The sequence below is a fragment of the Bubalus bubalis genome, chromosome 8 (assembly GCF_019923935.1).
Source record: "Bubalus bubalis isolate 160015118507 breed Murrah chromosome 8, NDDB_SH_1, whole genome shotgun sequence".
NCBI lineage: Eukaryota > Metazoa > Chordata > Mammalia > Artiodactyla > Bovidae > Bubalus > Bubalus bubalis.
The window spans coordinates 94,286,177-94,298,274 of NC_059164.1; the positions used below are offsets into that span (position 1 = coordinate 94,286,177).

General features: G+C 38.3%; 1 protein-coding gene across 1 annotated transcript in view; it reads right to left on the reverse strand.

The window, feature by feature from the left end:
• Window positions 1-8,311: 8,311 nt before the first annotated feature.
• The window catches only part of LOC102403291 (protein GRISEA), a 66,604-nt gene continuing 62,817 nt past the window's right edge, over window positions 8,312-12,098 (reverse strand). Inside the window, exon 4 of the mRNA XM_025290762.2 lies at window positions 8,312-8,415. The gene's annotated coding sequence lies outside the window, so the exon portion shown is untranslated. The remainder of the gene's footprint in view (window positions 8,416-12,098) is intronic.

Consider the following 12,098-nt stretch of genomic DNA (forward strand, 5'->3'; position numbering starts at 1 on the left):
TGGCACAACTGACAGTGTCACTGTGTTCAGCTCTGATCTTGTCAATTAAAAAATTTGGTATATTAAAATTAGTTCCACATCCCTAGGGTTGGTTCACAATGTTTTTCCTTGTCCCTATCCAACTTTCTGAGCTATTTTGGGACAGAAAAATATCAAAGAATTCAGTAACTTCAAGGAAAAAGGTGCATGGAGGGAGGCAGGATGAAAAATTCATTTTCCTAATTTGGGGCAAACAGATTTTGTACATATCCAAAGCATTGAGATCAAACAATCCCATTTATCTTTCACAGTTCTCAGTGTTAGTCACTCAGTCGTGTCCAGTTCTTTGCGACCCCATGGACTATAGCCCACCACCAGGCTCCTCTGTCCAAGGGATTCTCCAAGCAAGAATACTGGAGTGGGTTGCCCTTCTCTTCTCCAGGCAATCTTCCCAACTCAGGGATTGAACTCTGGTCTCCTGCATTGCAGGCAGATTCTTTACCATCTGAGTCACCAGGAAAGACCTAATTTATCTTCAATCACATTAATTATTCAGGATCATTACTAAGAAACTAAACTTTGGATTCTATATTAAAAGATTTATAGACAGTTGCAAAGAAGGAGGAAAAAAAAATCAAAATTCTCAGATACAGGCAAAAAAAGGGGGGGTGGGTATTGCTGACTGGCAGCAGAAATCTCCAGTGATCTATGTCAGCAAAAGCTTTCATATCTTAAAGGAATCTTATTCACAACCCCTTCCTTTACATCATTTTATGTTTCAACAATCTCTTTCCTGACACTATAAAAAAAACCTTTTTCTTTCACATTTTCCCAGCAATCCACTTGTCCCTGACTTTTCAGCCACATCTTGGAAAGAGTCGTGACCTCAGCTCAGGCTGGCAACACAGGCACGCCCTCTTCTGGCACAAAAGGAAACTGCCTGTTTACTCTGGCACTCGAGCCCAAGAAATTATTTCTGAATTTTACAGCACTGGGACACATACCTCATGGTCTGCATTTCACAGACGAGGAAAACAGCCTAACTGAGGTCAAGAAACTTACTTCATCAAGGTACGCCAAGCAGGAGGACATTTAAAGCAGGATCTGACCACGTATTATTGAAAGATAAGTTGGAAGCAATGGGTAAAACCTAATTGTAAATTGTACTGTTTTGACGTAGATTCAAAATAATGGTTTACATAGTATTTTTGGTTTAATGTAATATATTCATGATCATTAAAAAATAGAGGAATAGTGAGCAAAATTTTCAGAAGAATTAGAGGAGCTATTTTCCAAACTATTTTTCAATATTTTCAAAAAGTATAAAAATAAGATTACTTTCTGTATTTATTTGTTGGAGCTTCACAGGTGGCTCAGTGGTAAAGAATCTGCCTGCCGCTGCAAGAGATGCAGGAGACACAGGTTTGATCCCTGAGTTGAGAAGATCCCCTAGTGGGGGGCGGGGGAAACGGCAACCCACTCCAGTATCTTGCCTGGGAAATCCCACGGACAGAGGAGCCTAGCAGGCTACAGTCTGTGGGGTCAAAAAGAGCTGGACATGACTGAGCACTGAGCACGCGTGCACATTTGTTACCAGTGTACTTCTTTCAAAAGAAGGACAAGGCAGAAATAATTAGAATTGAAAAAATAATGAACTGTCATCCTCATTTACATGCTAATATCAATGGATATGAATAAGAGCTTATGCTTTGTGTTAATGACATGTCAAAAAATTTTAAACCTGTTGATTTCTAAATACCTTTATTAGTAATTAGCAATCCTTATCATAAATTAATATGATTAAAAGTACCTCCTTTACAGGGCTATTTTAAAAGTTAAATGAGCTAATACATATATAAGATGGAGCTATCTTTTCTAAAATTTACCTTTTTAATCTTTATACCAAAGAAGTATAAAAAATGTACTTTATAAGTGATAAAAATGCAGAGAAAAGAAGTAGGAAAAAGCAATCAAAAGGAATTACTAAGTTCTTAAACCTGATAGGCTTTCACGTCAGAGAACACCTCCACTCTGTAACTGCTCTGAAGCTCTCATCAGTGATTTTACCTGTAAACACGAGGCCCACCACAGCCCGAGATGCTGCACAAGCGCAGATCAAGACCATGTCGGTTTTCACTTTCCTCCCTACTGTTCTGTGTGCATTCTCCCAGAACCCAGACGGGTCAAAGAAGGACATCTTTAAAGTTCAGTCAAGTGTATGCAAATAGCTACAATCCTCTGATAAAACCTCTAGAGTGATTTCTTGGTTTCCCAAACCAACAAGCAAAACAAATAAACCTCCTAGGTGTCTCGTATTCCCACCTCAGTGAATGGTATCCCCACTTGTTGAGATGGCCATGGCCAAAGGTGAACTCAACCTTGATGGCGCTTTCTCTCCTATTCTTCAAATTCAGCCCGCCACAAAGTCACGTCACTCAGACTCACTGCATCTCTTGATGCTATTCTCTCTTCTTCATACCCCATGTCACAGCTTTATGGTCCCCCCAACCTGGCTAACAGTCAAGTCCTATTCATCCTCCAAATCTCAGCAGTCTACATTCCCTGCTGCAAAGCTTCCTGGAACAATGCCTCTCTGGAGGCCCCTGCCTCCTCCCCATGGAGGCCGACTGTGCATCATCAGGCCTCCAACCTCAACTCCATGTGTCTTTTATCCTTGCAGGTATGTCTTATCTTTGGTGTACATGACAAATATAAGAGTCCCTTAAATCTTTGTTGAATAAAGGATTTGCTTTGAGGGGAGAAAAGAAAAAGAAAAATTTGGTTAAATAACTGGTATTTTATCTGGGAAAATGGCTGAATGAATTTTAGGCAAATAACTGGTTGTTTGCAGAACAAATTTTTTTCTGTTTGAATATTCCTGCCTGGAGAATCCCATGGACAGAGGAGCCTGGTGTGCTACAGTCCACAGGGGTGCAAAGAGTCAGACACAACTGCAACGACTTAGCACACATGCACACAGGCTGAATCATAAGCAAAATGTTCTAGAGTTGTTGACTTTTTCATTAAAATTAGGTCATTTTCTAATTTTATCTGAGGATGTAAAATTCAATGTCCCTAGAGACCCTATTTCTAGGCTGGTGCAGACGTGGCCAGACCCTGCTCCAGGGGGTTCTCTTGGTTGCACTTTACCTCTCATCCTCAAGGGTCTTATGTCCAGATTTCCTGCTGTCTCCATGTATGTGGGGCTGGGGATAGGTGGGTGGGCACCCAAGGCCTAGAAGGGTGTGCCTCTCTGTATCTAAAAAATACAGAGGTATTAAGCTGTTATCCATTTCCTTCACGAAGAACTGAGAGGTGGAGGTTAACCTACACTTCTGAACTACTGTGCACGAATACAGTATCAACCTAAGAAACTACCGTTTCTTCCAGCCAGAGGGTGCTAACAGTTGTTCGGCACAAAATCAATCATTCCAAACCAATGTTCACAGGTAAGCGAAATGCAGCTGCTGCTGTTCCTCAGCTCTGGGACAGGCAACTAATAATGATTTGTTTCACCTTCAGAATCCAAAAAACATTTGACACAAAAATTAATTAATTCAACAGGTCTCACCAAGTATTCCAAAGCAACACAGTACAATGAAATCTGCAATCTGCCCTGTTTATTGAACAGTTGTCTTAATGAGGATTTGAAAATCTGACTGGCCATCCATTTTTTAATGGCTTTATTAAGGTGTAATTTATATACCATGAAAGTAATCCATTTTAACAATACGAGCAGATGAGCTTTAGTAAGTTATACATAGACAGCTGCATGACTGTCAACAAAAATACTTCCATCATCCTAACAGTTCTTTCTACCTGTTCACAGCCAACCTCTACTACCGCTCTGGCCCCAGGCAACCACTGACCTGATCTTTGATTTTTTCTTTTCTAAAAATTTCGTATAAATAGCACATTACAACACATAGTCCTTTGTTTCTGGCTTCTGCTAACTGGCATGTTTTTGAGGTTCATTCATGTTATACCAGAGAACGAATTAGGAGTTTGTTCTTTTTCGTGGCTGAGTAATATTCCATTGTACAGCCGTCACACATTTTGCTTATCCATTCACCAGATGAGGGATTTGGATTCTTTGCGAATTGTCTACAGTATCTTTTGGATTGTCTATTGTAAATCTGCTATGAATACATGCTTGATTCTTGAATGGACACAATTTTTTTTTTTTACAACCTTATTGGGGTGTTATTGATATACAATAAACCACACAAACTTAAACTATACAATTTGAAGAATTTTGATGTATGTATACACCCCTGAAACTATTATGCATGATCAAGATAACGAGTATATACATCACCCCTAAGGCTTCTCTGTGCCCCTCCCTTTCCTCTTTTCCCTCCTCCCCCAAGCCATCCTCAGGCAACCATAGATCTGCTGGCACTATAGATTAGTTTCCATTTTCTAGAATTTCAATTAAATGGTGCTTTGAGGGGGCAATCTGCTTTTTTTATAGAGCATACTCATCCTGAGATTCCCCATGCCATTGCATATATGAATAGTCCACTCCTTTTCATTAGGGAGTTGCATTCCAGTGCATAGATTTATCTGTTCATCTGTTGGTGGTCAGTTACATTATTTCTACTTTTAGGCAACGACAAATAAAGCTTGCAGGAACACTGTGTACAGTCTTTGTCTGGACATATGCTATTATTTCTCCTGACAGCATATCTATAAGAATGGAATTGCTGGTCACATGTTAAGTGTATGCTGAACTTTTAAAGAAACTGCCAAACTGCTTTTGAACATGGTTGTACCATTTTATATTACCACCAGCAGCATGTAAAGATTCTGGCTTACCTACATCCTTGCCAATGCAGGGACTGTCAGGTTTTTTTTAAATTTTAGTCATTATAGTGGGTGTGCAGCAATATCTCATTAAGGCTTTAATTTGCATGTCCCTCATGACTAATGATGTTGAAACGCTTTTCATATGTTTATGTGCCATTCATGTATCTTTCTGGTGAAATGTCTCTTCAAATTTTTGTACATATTTAAATCGGATTGCTGTCTTTTGACTGAATTTTAAGAGTTCTTTATTTTTTTCCTCATGTGCTGTGCTTAGTTGCTCAGTTGTATCCGACTGTTTGTGACACCACGGACAGGCTCCACTGTCTCCAGGGGATCTTCCCAACCCAGGGATCGAACCTAGGTCTCCACACTGCAGGCGGATTCTTTACTGTCTGAGCCACCAGGGAAGCCCAAGAATACTGGAGTGGGTAAGCCTATCCCTTTTCTAGGGAATCTTTCCAACCCAGGAATTGAACTGAGGTTTCCTGCAATGAGGGTGGATTCTTTACCAGCTGAGCTACCAGGAAAGCCCCCTTTTCCTACATACTAATCCTTTATCAGACTTATGTTTTGTGAATATTTTTCCCTAGTATGTGGCTTGACTTTTCATTTTCTTAAGAGTGGTGTCTTCTGAAGAGCAAAACTTTTATTGTGATGAAATCCAATTTACCGTTGTTTCTTTTATACTTCATGATTTTTATATCCTAATGACTAACTCTGTGTCTTGAGTTAGACAAAGATTTAGTCAGTAGGATATAAAAAGCATGAAGTATAAAAGAAGCTACATTTACTTCTTTACATGTGGGTCTATGATCCACTTTAAGTTGATTTTTGTGTATGTTGTAAGGTAAAAGTCAAGGTACATTTTACTTCATGCGGAAATCCAAATGTTAGTATTTGTTGAAGAGACTATGCTCTCCCTATTCGATTACCTTAGTACGTTTGTTGAAAAGCAACTGACCACATATGTATCTTATTTCTGGATATTTTGTTCCACTGATCTATATGTTCATCCATATGTAAATACTACACTGTTTTTATTACTATAGCTTTATGGTAACTTTTGAAAAGAGGCAGTTTAAGTTTTCCAACTTTCTTCTTTTTTAAAAGTTACACGGACTGTTCTAGATCTTCTCCATTTCCGATAGATTTTAGAATTTGTTTGCCAACTTCTATAAATACATTTCTACAAAAAGTCTGTCTGAGACTTTGGCAATGACTTTGTTGAACCTCCAGATCAATCTGGAGAAGACTGCCACATCACCAATACTGAATCCTCCAACCTATAAACACAGTATATATGCCGACTTACTGAGGGATACTTCAATTTCTCTCAACAAAAGTCTGTAGTTTTAAATATGCAGGACTTACAGTTCTCTTGTTAAATTTATTCCAAAGCATTTTGGTCTTTTGGATGCTACTACGAATGGACTTGTGTTTTCTTGGAGTATCATATAAACAGCATCATACAATATGTGACCTTTTGTGACTGTCTTCTTTCACTTAGCATGTTTTCAAGGTTCACACATGTTGTAGCATGTATCAGCTCTTTGTTCATTCTTACTGCCCAATAGTATTATTCTGTTACATGGATGTACTGAATTTTATTCATCTGGTTTTCAGCTGACAGTCTCGGATTTCTAAGGGTTGATGGTTCTTTTAGTAAGCTGCTTAAACTTAAGCAGTAGACTCTATCTCCCCCCATGAAGTGTAGCTTTTGATGTCTTTGCTTTGTTTTTAAACTTTGTAATTCTTGTTTGTTTTCTGACCTGGTTCCCTAGGGATTACCTGTGTGCCTGCACACACAATAACTGCTGCTCACATGTGTCACTGTTCATCTCCCTCTCTCTGTGTCACTCACTCCACTCCAATCAGTCATCTCGCCTCCTACCATTTCAACAGGCAAGACACACTCCTGCCTCAAGGTCTTAGCATCTGCTACTCCATCTGCCTAGAACACTCCTCCCCCAAATACCTACAGGGCTCTTTCTCTCACCTTCTTTGGGTCTTTATTCAAATAGTGCCTAACTAGTGAGGCCTTCCCTGAACACTCTTGTTTACAACTGAACCCTTCCCTTGCATTTCTTCCAAAGCATCTATTACCTTCAAATACATTATATATTTTACTTATTTATGTTTTCATTCTGGTTTCACTAATGGAATGCTAACACCATGAAGGCAGGAAGTTTTGTTTTTTCATACTGTAACACCAGTACCTAGAAGACTGTCTGGCACATAGCAGGTACTCAGCAAATACTTGATGAATCAAAGAATCATATTCTTAAAACAATGCAGATTTGTATTAATTGATCCATACACAGCCCAGAAGGTTCAAAGCTAAAAGAATGCTGATTAATGGACGACTAAGCATGTTGACTATATACAGGCCAGTTCTATCTATTGGAAATATAATGTAAGCCACAAGTAAGTTATAATTGTCTAGCAGCTACATTAAAAATAAATAAAAGAAAACAAGTGAAATTAATTTTAATGTTTTGTTCCATCCAATATATCCAAAATATTATCATTTAAACATGTGATTTGTACAAAAATTACTAATAAAATATTTTCAGTCTTTTTTTTTTTCACACCAAGTCTTTGAACTTTGGTGTCTATTTTATGCACAGCACATCTCATTTGGGACCAGCCACATTTCAAATGTCAACAGCTCCATGTGGCCACTGGCTACCATATCTATCGGACAGGTCAGATATAGACCAAAGTTAAATAACCCTGTTACAGTAGGGAAGTATCTTGTACATTTATTCACTGTATTCACCTGAGCATTCCAAAATAAGGTCCTGGTACAACCTCATAATTTCCTAGCTTTGTCAAACAGATTCAATGAATATAACAAGAGAACCAGTAGCTTTCATTCTGACAAACAGTTTATATCAAACTGGCTCAACTCTAAATTTCACAGAGAAATTCTGATTGGAAAGAATGAATGCCCTTCTTTTCTAGTCTCTTTAATTCAGAAACAAAGTCAAATCCAGAGAGATTTTGTAATCTTATCTATATTATAAGGGGGAAAAAAACATTATTTTCAAATAGAAAGAACTTTTAAAATTCTATTTTCAAGAAACAAATAAGCATTTATTTCAAGTTAGCCAAAATACATTTCCTGCTAAAATACAATTTTTGTACAGATATAGTTGCATTTAAGAAATTCATAACAGTTGTCTTACCAATATTTTTGCATTCATAGTAAAAAGCTGAAATAAAACACTAAGGAAAAATTTAATAAGCTCTTAAAATTTTAATATATACAGTTAGGTCCTTAAAATGATTCTTAATTATATATAGAAAATGTTTTCATTAATTTTTTTATTATCAGGGGATTAATTTCTTCCAGAATCCCAGTATTTAAAAATATTCACTTACTGGAACTGTAATAATTGCCATCATTATTCGACAACAAAATTTAAAGAATCCAATTAAAATGCCTGATAATTTAAAACCTAAATGTTAAAACATTTTCTTTTTTTAGGCAATAAATTAAAGCAGATACAGCATCTACTTACTCAGATGTTACAGGAGGTTTTCTTATCTGGCAGGTTTGAGCTCAGATCATCAGCAAGGCACAGAGAAACTCCAGATGGTAAAATGTCCCAAACTCTCTTTACCCTGAAAAGCATAAATAAAATGCCAGTGTGAGTAAGAAAACTCAAGCTACAACCAAGATAGAACTCTCTGGAGTGGCTTGTCTAGATAGGGAGTAACTTCTGTTTCTTTTCTTCTTTTTTTTTTTTTAAAGTGAGGGCTCACAACAAGTTAATTCACGGTCCTGGAGTTGTGGGTGACCTGACACAGCAATACTTGGTATTATAACTGCTCTTCTGTTTTAAGAAATCTCTTTGGGAGGAAGCCTAAATTAGAACAATACAATATGCATCCTGTACTGTAATGTGATGGTTTTTTCACCAGTCTGACTCTTCAACTGGAGAGATTAGAGACCTATCTCTAATCACATAATTTATCCTAAAACTAAGATACTTATGAAAATGCAAAGGGAAACTTTTGAAATTTTTTAAATCAATAAACTGTTTTTATGATATTATTTTTTCATAAAAAATAAAAAATAATGTACATTCATTAAAGCAAAAGATTTAAGGTTCTTTATATTATATGGACACAAAATATCATAAGTAGACTAATTATTCTTGGTGTATATTCATGTACTTCAATCCATTTTCTTAAAGAGTCTGTCTCTGGTATTGTGTCATTGATATTTTTTCTGGAAAACATGTTTGGAAAAAAGCTTATTATTTGAAAATTTTCACCAAGTTACCACAGTATTTTTTTAAGTTTTATTTTAAGTAAGCTGAAATCACTGACATCTTCATCTGACTCTTCTCCATTAATGTTATTTTTAACAAGAAAATGTTCTTTTCACAGGTGCTGAGAAACCTGATAAGCTTTAAGGCAAATTCTGCTAAGCAGAGGATATTCTCAGTTCTATTTTTTAATAACAAAATTGTAAAATCTCAGCCTATTTTATAGATACTATCTTTCTGCCTAAATTGGAGCTCTTTTTTCCCACTCTTGCCCCCTCCAATCCATTCACCATGACAGTGCAGCTCAGGTGGATTCCCCACCCCACCCCCCCACCCCACCCCCCCACCTCAGTGCAAACTTAACATGTAACTTACCATCTAAAAGCTTTTCAATGGCTTCCCATTGCTACTAGGATATAACCTCAAAGCTTAAAAGGCCCCCAAAGCCCAGCACAATCTGCTTCCTTTCTGTCTCTTAGGCAGCTCTGGCGACCTCTCAGGTCCCTGGAAGCACCAAGTTCTGCCCTGCCCCAGGCCTTTACACGCTCTGCTCCCTCTGCTTGGAATGCTTTTCTTCTTGGTCCATCTTTACTTGTCGTTCCATCTTTCCTATCTGAGATGCCTTCTAATCTTACCCAATCCAGAGTACACCAAGACATCCTCTCTTTTTCTCTCAAAAGGAGTCCATACTTTTCCTATGAGGCATTCACTGCAATCTATATTTGTGTTTTTAGGGGGCCTACCTCCACCGGGTGGTAAAAACGTCACCAGAGGTTGTAGACTGTTTGTTTGACTCACCTCCTAATCACTGTTCTTTACCCAGACCCAGTTTGATCCCTGGCACTTGGTTAACCTTCAGAAAATGTTTGATGAATGAATGAATGAAAGACTGAAAAGCAGAGGGGTATAGGGACAAAGGACAATCTAGTTATTTCAGCTAACCTGTTATCTATGACCAACACAATTCATTATCCTAAATCCAACTACAACCATCAATTTCCTCCTCTATATAGGATTATTTTCATCAGTGCACAGTCTATACTTTCTTCCAACCTGAGAGAGAGACAGACAGACACACAGACACATACACACACCCCTTTCTTCTGACCCCACGTTTCCATGAATTAATTCCCCATTATTCTAATGCAATTTCACAGGAATACCCAGAAGGGCTGACTATTTCTGCTGTCTCCAATTCTCTCCTCCTCTTCTTATTTGAGCCCACTCCAATCAGGCTTTTGTCCTGAAACTATTCTTGTTGTCACCAATGACTTCCACCTTGAACTACCCAGCAGCCAGGTACTGAGGCAGGTACTTTAATGAATTCTCTAATCCATTTAAACAAGTTCATCACAGTCACCTTTGAGCAGATACCATTGCTATCCCCAGAGAGAAGATCCTCTCTTTCTTTAGACACTTTCTTGCTTGGTTTCCAGGACACCATACTACTGACCCTCCTCCTGCTTCATTGGCCATTTCTTCTTAGACTTCGCATTGTCTCAGTCTCTTAATGCTAGAGTGACCCAAGGCCCTCGGTTCTCAGATTTCTCTTCTATCCGTATTCCCTCCCCTAGGTCATCTCAATGGGTCTCTCATCACTTTAAATACCACCTACAAGAACTCAAGGCTTGTATTTTCAGCTGCCTCTTTGACATCTCCCACAGATGTCTACCAGACACTTCACATTTAACATCACCCCATGACAAAGCTGCTCATGTTCTCCCCAAGGCTGATGCTCCTATGGGCTTCCCCATGTTAGTAAATGACAATTCAACCCTCCAAGTCATCTTTGCCTTTTCTCTTTCCTTAACATCCCATTTCCAATCCATCAGTAAATCCCATTGGCTCTTCCTTAAAAACATACCTAAATTCTGCCTATTTCTCCCTATCTCCACCACGACCCACTACTGCCATCCAAGCCTTTATCATCCCCATCTGATTATCACAAGAAGCTCCCAGCTGATTCTTTCCTTGCCTCACCACACACTATTCTCAAAACAAAAGGCCAGAGTCATATAGATAAAACAAAATCAGATCATGCCACTCCTTAAAACCCAGCAACTGTCTCCTTTCTCAGAGTAAAAGTCATTTTTCTTTTTACTCTTCCCCCTGGAGAATTTCAGGTTCTCAGGGGAAATATTTTTTGTTTTGATCGATACTATATCCCTCTGGTGGCAAGAAAATGCCAGGGACATAACAGGTCTCCAGTAAACATTTATTGAATTTTTAAAAAGTTTGAAAACAGGACCATGGGTAGGCAATTCAACTAAATCTTCAGACTCTACGGTTCTTAACAGCAGGCTCTTAAGAGAGCATGGACCATGCAGTTATAATTAAATTTTGCACAGTAACTTGCACACAAACTCTTAATATAATTTCATCATTGATGGCATATTTCCCACTGAAATTTTAGCTTCCTATATTATATGAATATTACTAACTTTAAAAGTTAAGCAGAACATTTTAAAATATGACATCTGGGCCTCAATCTCAACACCAATTCCCTCAACTTCTACTGACACTACCCAGCCACTTCCTCCTTCGTGGCGGTACATGCTTAGTTATTGATGCTTTGCTGTGAGCACTGTCTTGACAGTGGCTCTGGAGCTCTCACTGTTACCCTACTTGCTGCTCTATTTGTCAGGTGACCCTGCAGACATGCAGAGGCTTAGACTATCCTGAATAGCAGGAAGAATAGTGACTGAGAGTCCAGCTATGGCTGCTTTCTTTTTCAAGGTTCTTCTTTCAACTTCTTGAATATATCTATTAACGCTATAACTCTTCCAAAGGCATTTCTCAGCCTATAGCCAACTGTTTCCAAGGTCTTTTTCATGAGTAAGCCTGTCTTCCAACAGTTTCATGACTCCTACAGGCTGTACCAGCCCACACACACTTCCATTTTCAACCCAGGACTCCACGCTTCCTCTTGGTTCTTAGCAGACTCTACATAAGAATATTTTATCAGTGCAGTATCTTCATGTGACAATTTAAATTCACAGAGAAACCTGGAGCAAGCTGAATACTGATACAATC